The following is a 20,062-nucleotide window of genomic DNA, read 5'->3' as shown; positions in this document are numbered from 1 at the left end:
CATTGGCAATGTGGAGAGCACTGGGGGCGCTTCCCCAGTTCAGGGGATCATAGCCCCTGGCTCTGGATCTCCGTCCGTTTCTGGAAGAGGAAAGACAAGGGCATCTCCCTTAGGGGCAAACTGCTCCCTGGGTGGGTTGTTCCTTGCATCGGGCATAGGCCTGATATTTTTGGCTGGTATTCAGATTGGAGTCAACTCCCCTATGGGGAACACACAGCCAAATCCTCCTCCCAACTGAATCAGCGGGTCAGGCCCTCTCCAGAGTCAGGTGAGAGGGTTTCTCCATCTAACGAGCATCTGAGGTTTAAGGGTTAAATATCCCCAATGTTTTTGGAACCTTGATTCCCTTGACCCTTTTGAAAAATTTCCTGTGGGTTGTGAGGAATTTTAGTAGAGTGTTGAATCATTTTACGTCTTGGCAGCACTTTTAAACATCCCAATTGGTTATTATCTCTGTAAGATGAGAGATATCTTTTGATATCTCCAGGGGCCCTTTTGGAGATACCAAAAGTTTAGAGAAAGAAACAAGTTTAAAGAATATTGAGGATATGTAAAGACTTGTATACACAGAATATAAGACCACTTTAGCTGGAAAGCAAAAACATGAAGATACAACATAGGTCTGACATCATTTACGACATTTTAATACACTTTGCATAATTTGAATTGACTCAAACAGTTGTTACTTTAACAGATTTAGAGTCTCATTCCTTGAGAGTTCCAGGGATCCTACTGGAAGTCCCAAAGTTGTTAGACTCCACCTGAGAATTTAAACTGTTAGAGAGTCAAACCGCTCAGCCAAAAACTAGTACGTATAACCTGAGTATTTTAAGCAAGGCTGTGGGGTAGATCTGATTAGGGTTAGGTAATCACTCAAACATTAAAGACAGACAAATCCAATAAAACACGAAACCTTCAAGACACGTGCAAACTCTCAGATAAGTTAACTACAGCAGCACAGAAAAGAGCTGGTCATCAGCATGGGAGCCCATTGCTTAGCACAGGGAAACACATTTGAAACAAAGCGGCAGAGAATGAGAGTGGCCAGTTTGCAGCAACACCGGGGAACTCCTTCTATGGGCAAATGTGCCGAATAGGGGGATGCGGAAGGAGGGGGTCTCTCATCCTCCCTATCTCTCTGTGGTTTTCCCGACCCATGTTGGTCCTCTCTGTCTCCGTCCTCTTTGTCTCCATCTAGGCTCCCGGATTGAGATTATCTGTGTTTCCTCTAGTAAATCAGCCCCTTCATCTAAGAGGGCTGCTATTTCCTCCGAGTCATTTCGGAGAGCTTGGTCGATCTGTTGCCATAGCCTAAGGAATTCAGGCGATTTCTCTGCTGCCCTCAATTGTCTTCCGACCCTACGCCACTGTTCCTGTTCTAACTCACCGCTCTCCGTGAACCAGGGTGAGGTTTGAGCAATGGCCCTAGCCTAGTATCGGCCACTTTCAAGGGCGTCCCCGCTACTTTTAAAAGGCAGCTTAATAACAGGCGCAACCTGGTTGTTCAGGGAGTGTTTCCCATTGTTATTCCTTTTTTCTGCGGTACCAATCCTAGGCTTTTTATATCACCCGCCTAGATTCCCGTGTATACACGTTTTAATTGTTCTTACCTGCTTCCTGCGACCGGTCCGGCTATCCGAGTCACGGCACCACTTGTCGGACCCTCGCCAGCGAGGATCCAACGTAGTCACGACACTGTCACTGTTTCTCGGTTCTCAAGGAACTTTATTCGTGGAGACAGAAGGAAAGGGCAAGGGGAGAGGAGAAAAGAGAAGGAAGGACGGCGGTCGTGGGGGGGGGGGGGGGGCTGCGCCCCGCCCAGATCCCAATGTCCCTTTATTTCTCAAGTCCTGTGGAGCTTGTGCTCCACAGCCAATAGCGGTTCTCTTCACATGCAGTTTATGCTAATATCGTCCAATCAGATGAAAGGGCACGTATAGCCTCAGGTGGAAGGTTCATCTGTTTCACCTGGTTCCTCCTAGTTGTTTATGCAGAGTCTCTCCTGTTTCAACTGTTTCACCTGGTTGTTTTCATAGGACTTGTGGTCCACCGATTGCTGCAAGCTATGTAGAGGAGGTTCCCACAGGTGGCCAGCCTGCAGTTCCCCACAGTAACCATTTGGGGAGTGAACCAGCAGATGGAGGACCTCTCTCTCTGTCTCTCCCTCTCTCCGTGTGTAACTCTGCCTCTCAAATGAATAAATAAATAAATATTTTTAAAAAAGAAGATTTTGGTGCATGTTTTCTCCTTGTGTTTTTCTTTTCTTGGTTTCTTGCACTCACTTTGTAGCTTCTGTGGTTACCCCAACTCTGATTCTTCATGCTAATAAGACTATGTGTTTTTTTCCTGGTTCATTTGCCGTGTGTGTTGCAGACTGGCATCTGTCCTCAGAATAACAGTCATTAAACAAAACAGTAAAAAACAAACAGGGGCCAGCATTGTGGCACAGTTGGTTAAGCTGCTGTCTGCAACACTAGCATCCCATATGAGGGCCAATTTGAGTCCCAGCTTTTCCACTTTCCATCCAGCTCCCTGCTAATGTGCCTTGGAAAGCAGCAGAGGATGGCCCAATTACCTGAGCCTTTGCCACCCACATGGGTGACCCGGATGGAGTTCCTGGCTCCTGACTTCAGTCTGGCCCAGGCTGGATCATCTGGCCATTTGGGGAATGTTTCCAGTAATGCAAGATCTCTCTGTCTTTCTTCCTGCCTCTTACTCTCTCTAATTCTATATTTCAAATAAATGTAATCTTTGAATAGGAAAGCAAGCAAACAGACAATCTGTGGGTAGCCGTTGAGTTACAGCAGGTTAAGATGTCATTTGGGATCCTGGCATCCATATTGGAGTGCCTAGTTTTGTGTGTCATGGATCTACTTTTTTTTTTTTTTCTTTAAGATTTACTTATTTATTTGAAAGGCAGAGCTACAGAGAGGTCTTCCATCCGAAGGTTCACTCCCCAGATGGCTGTAACAGCCAGAGCTGCACTAGTCTGCAGGCAGGAGCCAGGAGCTTCCTCTGGGTCTCCCACGTGGATGCAGGGACCCAAGGACTTGGGCCATCTTTTACCACTTTCCCAGATGATAGCACAGAGCTGGATCCAAGGTGGAGCACCTGGGACTCAAACAGACACCCATATGGGATGAGGGCATACTGCTGATTCAGGTGTGTAATGAGACTCCTTGAAGAGGATCACCAGGTGACTGACCAAATTAGAATCTGTGAATCTAAAATTGTGATCAGTTTGCTTATGGTCTTTTAAGTGTTGGTTTGAATTTTGGAAAAGTGTATATTTAATAATAAATATACACTTTAAAAAGTGTATATTTAATTAATATTTAATAATGGATCAGAGAGGGAAGCTTTTGGACTCATCTGGCAACAACAAGAAATTTGGAGAATTTTTTTTCCCCTGGGGACTTGGCATTTACATACCGTTAGGACCTTGTCTCTGTGTAGCAGAGCTGTTTCTCATGTGACCAGAAGAGGAAGAGCCAGGGACTCACTGGATGTTGAGAACATTGCTTTACTCTCTCCTTTTTGTGTGCAGACATTACTGGTTATGTGAGATTGTGGAGCATGCATCTGACCAGGATACCTTCTTCTCTTTTGGGGTTAAGGATAGGTGAGAAATAGTAAATAAATTTTGTGCCTTTAACCTGAAAGTGTTCTTGTTCTGTGATAACAGAGCTGAAGAATTAAAGAGAACTATTTACAAATTTATGCTGTATTAATAATCCTCAGACAACTTTTAAGACATTGCTTGTAATATGGTGACTCTCAAATGTGTGTCTCCTCTCCTAACCTTTCTTGAACTCTCAGAAACAATAAAAATGCCCTGTAGTACAATGAAATCCCCAAATGACCACTTGCAATGTGCGTACAACTCAATTGATTCAAATGAGAGGAGGAGGCTGTTAGTTTCTAATCTGAGCAATGGACTGAATGAGTAAAAAGCCCACAGAAAACATAAAATGTCCCGGTCGGGGCACTGATCCTGTCCCGGTTGCCCCTCTTCCAGGCCAGCTCTCTGCTGTGGCCAGGGAGTGCAGTGGAGGATGGCCCAAGTCCTTGGGCCCTGCACCCCATGGGAGACCAGGATTAGCACCTGGCTCCTGCCATCGGATCAGCGCGGTGCGCAGGCCGCAGCGCGCCTACCGCGGCGACCATTGGAGGGTGAACCAACGGCAAAAGGAAGACCTTTCTGTCTGTCTCTCTCTCACTGTCCACTCTGCCTGTCAAAAAAAAAAAAAAAAAGAAAACATAAAATGAGGGGCCAGCGCCATGGCTCATTTGGTTAATCCTCCACCTGCGGCGCCAGCATCCCATATGGGCGCTGGGTTCTAGTCCTGGTTGCTCCTTTTCCAGTCCAGCTCTCTGCTGTGGCCCGGAAGGGCAGTGGAGGATGGCCCAAGTGCTTGGTCTCCTGCACCGGCATGGGAGACCAGGAGGAAGCACCTGGCTCCTGGCTTTGGATCGGCGTAGCTCTGGCCGTAGTGGCCATTTGAGGGTGAACCAAAGGAAGGAAGACCTTTCTGTCTCTTTCTCTCACTATCTAACTCTGTCTGTCAAATAAATAAACAAATAAAAGAATTCTAAAAAAAAAGAAGAAGAAGAAAACATAAAATGAAACAAATTCCAAAAGGGGAAAGAGTATGGGAAATTGCGATCTAATTAGGAATTAAAGGGAGGACATTGTGGCTCAGCATGTTAAACTGCTTGAGACAACATCCATGATCAGAGTGCTGGTTTGAGTCTGACTACTCCATTTATGATCCAACTACCTGCTAATGTGCCTGGGAAACAGCAGGTGATGGCTCAAGTTCTTGAGTCCCTGTAACCTATATGGGAGACTTGGGTGGAATTCCAGATTCCTGGCTTCACCTTGACTCATCTCTGATTTTTCTGGCTATTTGGGAAGTGAACCAGCAGATAAAAAATCTCCTCCCTCTCCTTTTCCCCCTTTTCTCTCTTTCTTTCTGCCTTTCCTTCTCTTTTCCCCTCCTATCACTCTTCCTTTCAGATCATTCAGTCAATCAACCAGTCTTTAAATAGGAAGCAAGCTATCATGGTGTACTTTGAGGGATGTGGTATTTAATTGTGGCTCTATGAGCACTCTTTACTGAGTTAGCAAAAGGATCATGGCATTGCCACTACAGAGAATGGATTGTAATCCTAATGTACCATTTGGTCCTTTGACGATTAAGATTATTTCTTGGATTTCACCTTTAAAATCATCTTTTAGACCAGTGCTTCTTAGAGTTTGTTCTCTGGACCAGTAGCATCATCAGTATCTCCTGGGAACTTGTTAGAAATGCAGTTGCAGGACATTCTCCAGACCTATTGAATCAGGAACTCTGAAGATGGAGGTATACCCATCTGTGTTTTATAGCACATTATAGTTTTTTTTTTTTTTTAAGGGAAAGAGTTTATTGGGGGAAACCCAACAGACTGGAGGGAAGGGGCGAAGAAGGAAAAAGAGGGAGAAGGAGTGCATAGGAGAGAGAGAGAGAGAGAGATCAGGAGATAGAGAGGAAGAGAGAGACACATGGTCAGGAACAGGTTCTTTTAAAACTTTGTCAGGGGGTGGGCAGGGAAGTAGGAGCAGCAAATCCCATTAGGATGGGGGTGGTGCTGACACCTGTGGTTGGGCCATGTGGCTACCTGGCTTCCAGCAGTGGTGGCGGGGGCTAGAGCCCAGGATGGTGTCAGGGTGTAGATCACACCTTAGATAAGACTGCACCATTTTACTAACATTCCCCCCCTTTTGTTTTTTATAAAGCAGGAGTTGAATGGGATTACATTAGTATCAAAAGTCCAGGATGGGTAGAGGGACGATGATATATATTTAGAGCTACTTCCTGCTGACATGGGTCAATGAGGTACTCTTCACTGGTATGGGGCGATGTCTCAAGCTGCTGTCTCCTGGGTGGGGACCGAGTCTATCTCTGTAGCAGCATTTGGTTGACCTCCTGGTTGCTGAAGACCTTGGTTTGTTCCATTATCAACTCCTGTAAACACTTAAGCAGACATGGTAATATAAAAGACAGACAGAGAATAGCAACCAATGATCCTAAGAGTGGCATTAACCAGGTAATGAAAGGATTTCATAGAGGAGAGGAAATGGAGGGGAGTCTCTGGACCCTTGTGAGGACTGATGGATGTGGTTTAAAGCTGATCCCAAGCAAGACCGGGAGAAAGGCCACTCAACTTTTTCAGGTAGAGGAGTTTGTCTGTAGAGAAATTCTGAACAATCATGCAACATTAAGTGAGGGAAAGGACCATCAATACACACAGGTCAGGAGTAGAGCCATGGATGTTAGAGTAGAGGCTATGATTACAAAGGAATGAGGCCCCAGATGGGCTAAATACGGTCTAGAACAAAAGAGTCATTATTGGAGAACCTAAGAGAGATGCTATCTAAACAACGACTAAGTTCTCTAATTGAGAGGCAAATAGAAACTGACAGAAGGGCTTGATAATAATCTGGTGGGCTTTAAGGCCTTGTCAGTTATGAGGCACAGAGCTATCTATTTCTTTCCATGGAGTACATCCTAAGGGAGGTGTGGCCCTCTTGGGAAAGGCACCCTTTGACTTCCATTACCTGGCTGGCTTGGGAGGAGAGCTGGTCAGGTAAAGGGAAGCGTCATCTCTAACAGGAAATTTACAGTTCTGTCTGCAGTGTTGCAGACCCCACTTGGCTGTCCCTTCAGCAGTGGTGGTCACTTTGGAAGCTGGGTCGAGTGAAGGGTTTTTCAGCTTAGAGCCAGCAAGATTTGTGGCTCTGACCTGGGCATCCTTCGACTCCAGGGCAGTTCCATTTCCAGTGATCCACCTCTTGGCTGGCAGAGCTGCCAGGGCTCTTCATAAGCTGACTTCTGCTGAAGCCTTGGCTTTCCACATTGAAAGCCACTCAGTGGATTGGCCTGTTGGGTCTCTCTGAGAGCAGATCACTGTATAGAGCTGCCTGTAATAGGCCTGCCACCTATCTTTACATTGCTTCTGATGCCTAGCTTTCTTTTCCTCCTGGTTTTTGTTAAAGCAGACCAGAGGATGCAAGTCAAAGGGGTGCTCAAGTCCCATCTCCAATCTTCATTGCCTGAACTAGAAGTCTGTAGTCACAGGCATGTTCTGATAGTGGTTTATTTTGAGGTAGACAATGCCCATAAGGAAAGCTATGTCCTCACTTTAAAACATTCTCTCCCTTTGGTCTGAAAGGGAGGTTTTGCCTGTTCACTGAAGGCACATTATAATTTAAGAGCTGCTGCCACAGGCGGTGCATGGATAACATTAAATTATGGTTACATCATAGAAGTCAGTTGTGATAATGCAAAGCAAAACAGAGAGGGAGGAAGAGGAAAGAGAGAGAGAGAAAGTAAAAGAAGGAGAAGGAGAGGGGGGACAGGGAGAGAAGAATATTGAGATTGAGACAAGGGGTATAAGAAGGTGTCCAGGTTCTGATAACCTTATTTTGTGCAGGGAGAATGAAGATAATTTGTAGTTGATAAAACAGAAAAATAAAAATGGAACTCTGTCTTAAAAGTAATGAATAGAAGAGTAAAATTAATGTGATATGTTGAGAGGGAGAGGTGTGTTTATGGGACAAGTAAGTTGGCTGATACTTCATAGTCTAATGGCTAACGTCTCTTAGATACCTAAAGGTCATAAACGAAGAAATAATGTTAAAAGCGTATTAGAAATTTCAGAGTAACTGCCAGATACCTCAAAGTAACATAGTTAAATATGATTGCCTGTGGGGAACAGAACAAGGAAACCGTGTATTGTTTGACTTTTTAACCATATGTTCTATATTACTTTTATTAAAATTTTGAAAACAAAATAAAATGTTCTTCTAGCTATTATAGAAGCATGTTTATTCATTAAATTGCAAAAAGGAATGCCTGTCACGTTTCTGGGCTCTTTTTCATAAGCTTAAGATATCTGATTATTATAATTGTATAGGGTGCTACACAATTATATAGGTGCTATACAATCCATGTTGGTGCTAGGTGAATGAGTTCATAAAAATGTGTTGTGCATTTTTCTGAGTCCCATTGTGATTTACACTGGACTGCTAATTATTTTCATAATCTTCCTTTTTTTCAGTTAAGTAACACCAGGAATCATTGGAAGACTAAACTAAAATATTTTGATTGAATGCTTACATTATTTAAAAAAATTATCTATTTGAGGGAATGAAGAGAAAGGAGGGACAGAGAACAGAGAGCTCCTGTACACTGGTTTATTTGAGGTGAGTCAGGTCCAGGCCATACCTGGGAGCTGGGAACTCAATCCATGTCTCACACATGGGCAGCATGAATCCAATTGTTTGACCCATCACCACTGCCTCCCATGAACTACATTAGCAGGAAGTTGGAGTCAGGAGCTATTGAATCTCAGTACTCTGATATGGGATATGGGTATCTTAACAGCTAGACTAACCACCTGCTCCCTGCTTTTGTTTGTTATGTGGAATTATTCAGAACATAGTGTGCTACATATAACACCTTCTTTAGACTCTTGTTCCTTAATATTGGGCAGATATCCTCTATTTGAGTTGTGTTCCATTAATTAGTTTTTAAAAGCTAATCAGATTAGGAGCTGTTCAGTTCTTAACCTAGTTGACTTAAAGTTCAGTTTTTCTACATTTTTATAGAAATTCCTTTTATTCAAATGTAAAGACCATTTATAGATAAGAGATAAAGTGTTTTAATCCTACTCAAGAAATTCCCAATGAGTCTAAAATGAAATCCAAGTGGAATGATAAGCAGAACACCATTGCATGATTGCTGTGCTAGCTGAAGCTTTAATACTCTCATAAAATATGTATGTATGCTATATATCATATTAGTTTTTATTGTTTTTCCTTGGAAATGTTTTTTATTAGCTTGCTAATTATGGTTGAAATTAAAGATGAAGTATAGTTATGGTGTTATTTTAAATCATGTTTAATGATTGGTCAAAGCACTTTAATAAAAACTTTATTTTGGAGTAATTTCAGAATTATAAAAGTTAAAATAGTTCAGAGACCTTTATATATACCTTTTATCCAAATTCAGCACATTTTCAACATTTCCCATATTGGTTTTGTCATAATTTTTAACTTCCTTTCTGTCCACATTCTGTCTTCATATATGCACATATACAAATATTATTTTTGAGTTGTTTGAGAGTAAGCTGCATAAATAATGTTCCTTAATAAGTCATCATATATTCCCCAAGAACAAGGATATTTTCTTGTATGTCTCTGTACACTTAATCAAATCAGAAACTTTAACGTTTACAGAATACTTTTTAAAAAATTTTCAGAGGCAGAGAGAGAGGGAGAGAGACAGAGACAGACAGACATAGAGCTCCTATTTGCTGTCAACTCCAGGCTCATCTCTTGATTCTCTCTGTCCTAAACTCCTAAACCTATTAACAGCTATACCATACTGCCTCAAGGCAATTCTCCCCTTCCATATCCAGCAGACTTTGTTCTCTTCATGACTGTACTAAAAAAAATGCCTGGCTTTCCACATCTCCAGCCATGTATTTTAACCTGGATACTGCCTACCCTTTGTTTTATTTATTTATTTAAAATTTATTTATTTATTTATTTGAAAGCAGAGTTACAGAAAGAGGGAGAGAACTTCCATCTACTAGTTCACTCCCCAAATGGTTGAAATGTCTGGAACTGCACCAAGCCGAAGCTGGGAGCCTGGAACTCCATCCGGGTGTTCCACATGTGTGGCAGGAACCCGAGCTCTTGGGCCATCTCCTGCTGCTTTCCTCTATCCTGTGTTTTAGGTTCACTTGCTTTGTAGAAGCCTTACTTGCCTTCCCTAACACACCAGACTGAATTAGATATCCTCTTCTTTGTGGTACTTTTGTACTTCACACATTCAGTTACTGTTAGGGTTATATGTATTTGTGCCTCTTTTTTTTTTTTTTTAAGATTTTTTTTTTTTAATTATTTGAGAAGTAGAGAGAGAGAGAGAGAGAGAGAGAGAGAAAGGTCTTCCATCCACTTGTTCACTCCCCAAATGGCCGCAATGGTCAGAGCTGAGATGATAAGAAGCCAAGAGCCAGGAGGTTCTTCTGGGTCTCCTACGTGGGGGCAGGGCTCTAAGCACTTGGACCATCTTCCACCACTTTCCCAGGCCATAACAAAGAGCTAGATTGGAAGAGGAGCAGTCAGGACAGGAACCACCACCATATGGAATGCAGGTGCCACAGGTGGAGGCTTAACCTACTATACCACAGCTCCATCCCCTGTTTGCTCCTTTTCTATACAGTGAGTGCCATCATACTTATGTCCCTAGATTTAGACAGGCATGCAGTTAATTTAGAATAAGGGAGAATGAACACATGAACATGAGTATTTTATGAACTGAAAGTATATACTTAATGGTCTAAAAATTAAATTTACTTTTTAAAATCCAGGATTGGTACTGGCAACATAGAAATATTGACTTTTCTGTACATTCCTCATTATTGGTTCCCCAGAAGATAATTATTAAGAATTTATGAAACCAGATTAAATATCCGTATTCACTTCAGCTTTATTTTTTTAAATAAAAATTTGAATTTTTCAGCTTAAAAAAGTATATACTACTCTGAAAATAATTACAATATTCTGTGTCAGAAAAGTTTGTGAGTATATTTTTCAGTTTTTATCTTTTTATGTATATTTTTTCTTTAACCTTTTGTTACCTACTTCTCCCTAACAGATGAGTTAGTAACAAGTGTCTGTTTTTTAAAACATAAGGAGGGGGCTGGCGCTGTGGCGTAGTGGGTTAATGCCCTGGCCTGAAGCGCCAGCATCCCATGTGGGCACTGGTTTGAGACTCAGCTGTTCCACTTCTGATCAAGCTCTCTGCTATGGCCTGGGAAAGCAGTAGAAGATGACCCAAGTGCTTGGGCCTCTGCGCCCGTGTGGGAGACCTGGAGGAAGCTTCTGGCTCCAGTCATCGGATTGGCGCAGCTCTAGCCGTTGCGGCCAATTGGGGAGTGAACCATTGGATGGAAGACCTCTCTCTCTCTCTCTCTCTCTCTGTCTCTCTCTAACTCTGACTTTCAAATAAATAAATAAATCTTAAAAAAAAAGTATAAGGAGACTGCCACATTTTTTGATGGGTTTTTGGTTTTCTACAGAAATATGTTTATGACATAACCATTTTCAGTCACTAAAATTGCTCTAAGTTTTTATGATATATTTTGGCATGTCCATGTCAGTATTTCATGACATTGTGCATTATTTATGGTGTTCTATGTAATTCCTGGAGCAGCCTGTAGTAGGTGTTCAGAGAAATTCTTGGTGACTCATCAAGAGTATCAAAACTGCTACTATCTGACAAATATTGATAGCCTTTAAACTAGAGAATAAACATATTTGAATTAATTTTCCTCAGGACAGTTAGAAAATTCAATATCAGAGGGGCCAGCGCTGTGGCATAGTGGGTAGAGCCACTGCTTGCAGTGTCTGCATCCCATATGGGTGCCGGTTTGAGTTCCAGCTGTTCTACTTCCATTCCATCTCTCTGCTATGGCCTGGGAAAGCAGTGGAAGATGGCCCAAGTCCTTGGTGCCCTGCACCTGCGTGGGAGACCTGGAAGAAGCTGCTGGCTCCTGGCTTCAGATCTGCCCAGCTCTGGCTGCTGTGGCCAACTGGGGAGTGAACCAGCAGAGGGAAGACCAAAGAAATATCAGAGAGTGTACAAAGCTTATATATTTGAGGTATTCTTACATTCTCTTCAACTTGTGTTTGTCAAAAGTTATCATAAGCGGTTTAGAGACATCATATGCCTTTAATAATATTTGAATACAGCTGTTTTCTGCCTCATGACCTTTTGTCCTGCCTGATTTGTCATACCTTGTTTTCAGCAGTTACCCTGATGATGACTGGAGTTTGGTCTGTTAGTGTTCATTGTAAGTATGGTAGAAACATACAAAATTTGTATTTGGCTACTTAAGAGTTATAATATTTCTGACATACTGATTTGAAGTCTCTTTGTACTGCTGAAGGCGAAGAGAAAAAGATTTGCTTAGCTAATTAAAACCATAAATAGGAAGTTATGTTTAATCTACTCGAGGCAAACTAACAATTATTTAAATGCTTGTAAAATAAACACAAACTGGGAATATGTCAATCAAAATTATTTTCTGTTAATTAAAGCACTAATGGATTCTCTAAGGCTCAGCTTTTGAGCACCTTCTTCCTTGGTATTTGTTAAGGTTATTAGGAAATAGGGATCTATTGATATTTTTCAAATTCTTTATTCATGGACCAGAGTAAGTTGTACATATTTTTATCTAATACAAATGCACATAACTGAAAGAGAAGTTGAATATGATAGTTAACCTTATTTTTTTGTGATGCATGATGTTTATTCTCCTGTATTTATTCAAATTCTCTTGTATTTCTGCATTTTGGGGGCTCACTACATAAATTTTAAACACTAATCAAGACCCACAGCTTGAGAAAAGCACTGTACTAGCTTATGAGTGTGAGCGTGCAAACTCTTCATTCATTTACCTTCCCAAGAGTAGTTACTGAGTGGTAGTGCAGCACCTGGCACTGAGTAGGTGTTCAGTACTTGTCAGTTGAGTGAATTAGTGGTTGGAAGGAGTAAGATGTAAAAAAAGTTACAAAAGGAGTAGGGTTTTTTTTTTTTTTTTTGGCAATGAAATTCTTGGACATGATAAAGGCAAAAGAGTCCAAGTACTACATATGGTTGGTATGAGATTTTTGTTTGATTGCAGGTAATAGAAACCAGCTTTAGCTAGCTCAAGTAGAGAATATATTAAAAGGATTCAATGAGTCTCATAGAACTGAAGGGCAGGGGTGTATCTTGGAACCTGGAAAGAAACTGAAAATACGAACTGGGAAGATTTGAGAGTCCAAACATGTTATCCTGTTCTTTGTGTCTCTGCTTCTCTGCTTGGCTGCTTTGTGCTGTGTTTGAAACACTGTTTTCTTGTTCTTTTTTTTAAAACAGGTTTGTTTGTCTATTTGAAAGGCAGAGAGAGAGAGAGAAAGAGAGAAAGAGATCTTCCATCTGCTGATTTACTTCCTAAATGGCCACAATGGTTGGAGCTGGGCCAGGCCAAAGCCAGAAGCTGGGAGCTGCTTCTGGGTCTCCCACATGGGTGCACGGGCCCAAGCACTTGGGTCATCCTCCACTGCTTTCCTGCATCATCGCAGGTTGCTGCTTTACCTGCTATGCCATAAAACTGGCCCCCTGTACTTTTTTTTTCCTGCATATGATGTATTTTCATTCCATGTGCCAATAATTTATTTCCTGAGGCTCTATATAAAATTGATTTTATGAGACCAGTCTTTAATATAGCATGTGATTCGTATGTGGTGAAATAAATGAGTCTTTTTTTAAACAAAGATTTTATTTATTTATTTGAGAGGTAGAGTTACAAACAGTAAGAGGGAGAGACAGAGAGAAAGGTTTTCCTTCCGTTGGTTCACTCCCCAAATGGCTGCAACGGCTGGAGCTGCGCAGATCCGAAGCCAGTGGCCAGGTGTTTCTTCCTGGTCTTGCATGTGGAGCATCTTCTACTGCTTTCCCAGGCCACAGCAGAGAGCTGGATCGGAAGAGGAGCAGCTGGGACTAGAACCAGCGCCCATAAGGGATGCCAGCACCACAGGCAGAGGATTAACCCACTGCACTACAGCACCGGCCCCAAGTCTTTTGATATGTACCACGTACTATTAGTAGTCTTAAACCTGTTCTAGGGCCGGCGCCGTGGCTCAATAGGCTAATCCTCTGCCTTGTGGCGCCGCCACACCGGGTTCTAGTCCCGGTCGGGGCACCGATCCTGTCCCGGTTGCTCCTCTTCCAGGCCAGCTCTCTGCTGTGGCCAGGGAGTGCAGTGGAGGATGGCCCAAGTGCTTGGGCCCTGCACCCTATGGGAGACCAGGAGAAGCACCTGGCTCCAAGCTTCGGATCAGCGCGATGTGCCGGCCGCAGCAGCCATTGGAGGGTGAACCAATGGCAAAAAGGAAGACCTTTCTCTCTGTCTCTCTCTCACTATCCACTCTGCCTGTCAAAAAACAAAACAAAACAAAAAAAACAAAACATTGTTTAAAAAAAAATCAGCTTATATAAAAGAAGTAAGTTGTGGACTGAGAGTATTTGAGTGTGAATGTAGTGTTTTCCTTGAAAGAATAGCTTAAGGGATTGGTTAGAGACAATTGAGAATGGTTGTATAGATTCTGGTGGAGAATTTGGAGATTGTTCTGAAGGAGCTACATGAGAGTTTTTAATGGAAGAGTAATGGGAAGAGATTTGCTCTTTTGAAAAGTTACTCTGATGGTCAGTGGCGGCTCTGAGGAGAGTGGCTGCTGCTGTGATAGAACAGCAGAAGCAAAAAGGCCTAGAGTTGGAACTGGTCCCATTCAGGCTTCAATACCATGAGTTGCCATGGGGAGGAGTAGGGTCTGGCCGGACAACAGGGCAACAGCAAGCGAAGTCCGGAGCTTTCCTGCAAAAGGGACCTCCAAAGCATTCCTTCAAGCCTCCAATCATGCTGCTCTTGGGACATGAAGGGGAGCTGTGCTATTGCAAGTCTCACCACAGTGGATTCACCCTAGGATCGGCAGGATTTGAACAACTGATACTGCTGTGGAATGTATCTAGTAACTTTGATAACTATGCCTCCCTTTATAACTGATAACTATGCTACACCAAAGGGACACAGTGATGGAGCTGTATGTTGTTCTCAGTATCAACAAATAAAACTGGCAATGTGGGTTAGTGAAACAGGTGAGAGTTAAAGGACTGAAGGGACATGCTTCCTTTGTGAATTCCTATTATCCAGGCCGGCGCCACGGCTCAATAGGCTAATTTTCCGCCTTGCGGCACTGGCACACCAGGTTCTAGTCCCGGTCGGGGTGCCGGATTCTGTCCCGGTTGCCCCTCTTCTAGTCCAGCTCTCTGCTGTGGCCCAGGAGTGCAGTGGAGGATGGCCCAAGTGCTTGGGCCCTGCACCCCATGGGAGACCAGGAGAAGCACCTGGCTCCTGGCTTCGGATCCACGCAGTGCACCGGCTGCAGCGCGCTGGCCACGGCGGCCATTGGAGGGTGAACCAACGGCAAAGGAAGACCTTTTTCTCTGTCTCTCTCTGTCTCCCTGTCCACTCTGCCTGTCAAAAAAAAAAAAAAAGAATTCCTATTATCCAGCCAGAAGCAGCCCCCAGCTTATCTGTACTGGGATTAAGAATGGTACAGTCCAGTTTGGCACATGCTCAATTGGACTTGCCCCAAACGGTAGAGTTAGAAATGTGCCAGGGGATTCCAATACAATCCCATCAAGGTGGCATGTACCAATACCATCTCACTAGTCCAAGTGGTCAGTTTCAGTTCACAATTGATCATAATGATAGGATTAAGAGTCAAAGGGATCACATAAACAAGACTAGTGTCTGCTAATACTAACTGATATAATTAAAAAGGAGAGAATGATCCAACATTGGAAGCGGGATACACAGCAGACTCATAGAATGGCAGATGTCCTAAACAGCACTCTGGCCTCAGAATCAGCCCTTAAGGCATTTGGATCTGGCTGAAGAGCCCATGAGGTTTTTTTTTTTTTTTTAACTTTTATTTAATGAATATAAATTTCCAAAGTACAGCTTATGGATTACAATGGCTTCCCCCCACCCATAACTTCTCTCCCACCCGCAACCCTCCCCTTTCCTGCTCCCTCTCCCCTCCCATTCACATCAAGATTCATTTTCAATTCTCTTTATATGCAAAAGATCAGTTTAGTATATATTAAGTAAAGATTTCAACAGTTTGCCCCCACATAGCAACACAAAGTGAAAAATACTGTTGGAGTACTAGTTATAGCATTAAATAACAATGTACAGCACATTAAAGACAGAAATCCTATATGATATTTTTTAAAAAATTGATTAATTGGCGGGCGCCGTGGCTTAACAGGCTAATCCTCCACCTTGCGGTGCTGGTACACTGGGTTCTAGTCCCAGTTGGGGTGCCGTATTCTATCCCGGTTGCCCCTCTTCCAGGCCAGCTCTCTGCTATGGCCCGTGAAGGCAGTGGAGGATGGCCCAAGTGCTTGGGCCCTGCACCCGCATGGGAGACCAGGAGAAGCACCAGGCTCCTGGCTTCGGATCAGCGAGATGCGCCGGCCGCAGAGGCCATTGGAGGGTGAACCAACGGCAAAAAGGAAGACCTTTCTCTCTGTCTCTCTCTCACTATCCACTCTGCCTGTCAAAAAAAAAAAGTTAAAAAAAAAAGAATGGTACAGTTAATCTTTGGGCTATCTAGAAGAAAGCAGCTATCCAGCAGTTCAGAACATATACCAGGTGTTAGCTGTGACCTTCAATGACAAATCATCAGATTATTTCTGGTGGAATAGAAAACAATGTCAAGGTCTTGGACCTGTGCCAAAACAAGCTAACCTACACCATGAGAGATCATGCAGATTGAGTGACTGGCAGTGAGTTTTAAGGTCTGAAGGCTCTTTTTTTTTTTTTTTTTAAAGATTTTATTTATTTGAAAGAGTTACAGAGAAGGAGAGGTAGAGGCAGAAAAAAGAGAGAGAGAAACCTACATCCACCGATTCCACCTCCAAATGGTTGCAACAAAGCCAGGAGCCAGCCGGTGCCGCGGCTCAATAGGCTAATCCTCTGCCTGCGGCACCGGCACCCCGGGTTCTAGTCCCGACTGGGGTGCCGGCTTCTGTTCTGGTTGCCCCTCTTCCAGGCCAGCTCTCTGCTGTGGTCCGGAAGTGCAGCAGAGGATGGCCCAGGTCCTTGGGCACTGCATCCGCATAGGAGACCAGGAGGAAGCACCTGGCTCCTGGCTTCGGATCAGCGCAGCGCACTTGCCGCAATGCGCCGGCTGTAGCCATCATTGGGGGTTGAGCCAACAGAAAAAGGAAGACCTTTCTCTTTGTCTCTCTCTCTCTCACTAACTCTGCCTGTCAAAAAAAAAAAAAAAAAAAAAAAAGCCAGGAGCCAGAAGCTTCAGCTGGATCTCCCACATGGGTGCACGGGCCCAAGGACTTGGACCATCTTCCACTGCTTTCTCAGGCGCACCAGCAGAGCGTAGGGTTGGAAGTGGAACAGCTGGGACTTGAACTGGTGCCCATATGGGATGCCAGAGCCACAGGCATTCACCTTCTACACCACAGCATCAGCCCCATGAAGGCTTTCATCTCTTGTCTGGTGCACTGGACAATACAGTATAGGTCTGGGATGTCTGGCTGCTTGCAACGAAAGAAGTGTTTGAAGGTATTTCAAGGAAATGTGCCCAACTTTGAAAAGAATCTTCTGAGATGCTCTTGGTCACCTGGTGGAAGCAAAATTGCAGTTGGCTCATCCAACAGGTCTGTGTATGTGTGGGCTACCACAAGCAGGAGAATACTGTATAAACTGCCTGACCATGCTGGCTCCATCAGTGAAATGGCTTTCCATCTGCCCCATGGGACATAGGCTTCTTCTTCTTCTTCTTTTTTTTTTTTTTTAGGCAGAGTTAGACAGTGAGAGAGAGTGACAGAAAGGTCTTCCTTCCGTTGGTTCACCCCCAAAATGGCCGCTACGGCTGGCATGCTGCATTAATCTGAAGCCAGGAGCCAGGTGGCATCTTAACCAGCACCTTACCTGCTAGGCCAAACACCTGCCCCCAAATTTAAACTTTATATATTCTGGGGAGGTAGACTTTACAGGACTGTTTGTTCCAATATAGAGCCAGATATAAATAGGTCTTGTTCATTCACTCTGCTGGGGTGGAGGTTAATAAAGGTGAGTGCTGGGTACGTTTTCCCTATCCTCCTGTGTCCTTCATGACTCTGATCCTGTGTCTACCTGGTTAACCGTTCTTCAGCCATGTTTTCCAATCTTGATGTTACTCCTTAGACCTGAAATTTGGTTTGGCTACTAGCTGTCACTTTTGGTGCCACCTATTTGTGAGTGCTTTGAATATTAAAACACAACAACAAAACCCAGTTTTATTAGGAATACAATAGTTTCAGTAAATGTTAATAAGCCTTTTAATGAGGTATGGAGAGAATACTGTGGAAGCTAGGAGAAAGGACTGCTGAAAGTTCCTGGGATGGCTTAGGGCAGATGAGAAAATGCTTTAGCTTGGTGTTGGTGGATCAATAATTATGTCACACAGGGAAGAAGTTTGAGGTGCCTATAGGATATTCAGGTGGAGCTGACCTGGAGATTACTGGAGTGATGAATCTAGAAAATAGGTGAGTCTCCACGTTGTCTACCCTTTAGGGAAACTGACAATGACAACAAAATTATGCCTTGGTCACATATGTAGAGATTGTTTTAATTAATCCAAGATAGAGACCTGCCTTTATTATTATTATTTTAAGATTTATTGATTTATTTGAAAGAGTTTCAGAGAAAGAGGGGGAGGGAGGGAGAGAGAGAGAAGAAATAAATGAAAATGAATCTTCATCTACTGGTTCACTCCCTAAGTGGCTCCAAAGTGGCTGAAGCCAGGAGCCTGGAACTCCATCTGTCTCCCACATGGGTGTGGGGGGAGTCTTCCTCTGGGCGTTAGCAGGGAGTTGGGCTGGAAGTGGAGCAGCCAGGACTCAACTGGCACTCATAATGGGATGCCAGTGTGGCAGGTGGCAGTTTGATATGCTTTGCTGCAATGCTGGCCCTGGGTTGATTATGTTTTAAGGGCAGGTGAGCTGATGCTAATGTACAGTCAGGATTGATACTCATTGTTCCAGGAAAAGTTTCCTGGAGATACTGAAGTATAGGTGACAGCTGAAGCCTTATATATTGATCAGTTTGAGAACAGGGAGAATGAGAAGAAAATAGGAACAGAGACAGAAACCTTAGGGAACTTTATTAGTGTTGTGGGAGATAACGAGGAGGTACCAGCAAAGGAGAAGCTGCAAACATAATTCCTAACTCTTAGCTGCATCATGTTTTAATTTAGGTTATTAATGTATATTTTGCATTAGTTTCCCTCTTACAATCCATAGCAGATTGTATGCCAGCATATACCTTAAATGCTTGATATGTATATAAGGAATCTTCACAAAGTTCATGGAAAATGCATAATATGAACAAACTATGCATCAATTTAAAATTTTTTTTGCACCGAAGTCAGCTTACCTTTTAATTCTTTTTTTTCTCCATGAATGTTTTGAAGTCCTCAAACTGATGCAACTGATAACCATTAATTCTTTTATCATCGATGTAGGAAATCATGACCTTTAATTCTTATCAACAGCAGGTACCTATATCTGCCTCCAAGTTTATCTAAAGGAAGAATGCATGAAAGTAACAGTTTCCAAGAACCCATTTTATTTTCTGAATTCAAAGTCACCTGTCATTTTTGCCATAAATTCTTTGAGGCATGAAATAGCCTGCCAGTTGTCTATTGCTCTTAGAGTTAATGAATGGTTATCAATTTATCATGGGTAATAACCTAGCTGTAAATTGTAAAGAAGGCATTCTATCACTTCCTAGCATTTTTGCCTCAAAGCAGTATCTGCCTTTTCTGTACTATCTGCCTTTTCTATAGCATTTAGGGGCTCAGTGTCCCTAAAGATTTTAATAGAGTACATTTCTTACTTGGAAACCTCTTAACATTTGGTAATAGCCTGGTGAGATATTAGCTGGTTGTATCTTGCTTTGTGTAATAGATTTTGTGTAACTAAAATCTCTCGATGTAGGATTATAAATAAAATTTTTTGATGGATGTTGACCCAGCTTTAGAGATATTTAACTTTTATTTACAATTTGTATTCCATTCAGTTCTTATAAGTGTGACAATGTTTCAGTCCTCTGGCCTCCTGGTTAGGTAGTTAATGATTGGAAAACAGGATTATTTCAAGGAACCTTACTTTTAAAGACATAATTTTATTTTTCACACTAAACATAACTCCAGTATACATGAAGTCTTTCAGATCGGGGACTTGGACTTGACTGTATCCTTATTTAAAAACCAAACGAAGCCGGCGCCGCGGCTCACTAGGCTAATCCTCCGCCTTGTGGCGCCGGCACACTGGGTTCTAGTCCCGTTTGGGGCACCAATCCTGTCCCGGTTGCCCCTCTTCCAGGCCAGCTC

At 43.0% G+C, this 20,062-nt stretch overlaps 1 protein-coding gene and 1 pseudogene across 1 annotated transcript in view; both read left to right on the top strand.

Annotated features, from left to right (window-relative positions):
- The window catches only part of LOC133773838 (U5 small nuclear ribonucleoprotein 40 kDa protein-like), a 75,034-nt pseudogene extending 57,583 nt beyond the window's left edge, over nt 1-17,451 (top strand).
- SMYD3 (SET and MYND domain containing 3) overlaps nt 1-20,062 on the top strand; it is an 805,331-nt gene that overhangs the window by 62,074 nt on the left and 723,195 nt on the right. The gene's annotated exons all lie outside the window — the stretch shown is intronic.

Source organism: Lepus europaeus, chromosome 14, assembly GCF_033115175.1.
Source record: "Lepus europaeus isolate LE1 chromosome 14, mLepTim1.pri, whole genome shotgun sequence".
Classification (NCBI taxonomy): Eukaryota; Metazoa; Chordata; class Mammalia; order Lagomorpha; family Leporidae; genus Lepus; species Lepus europaeus.
This window is presented reverse-complemented; position numbering and strand designations above follow the sequence as displayed.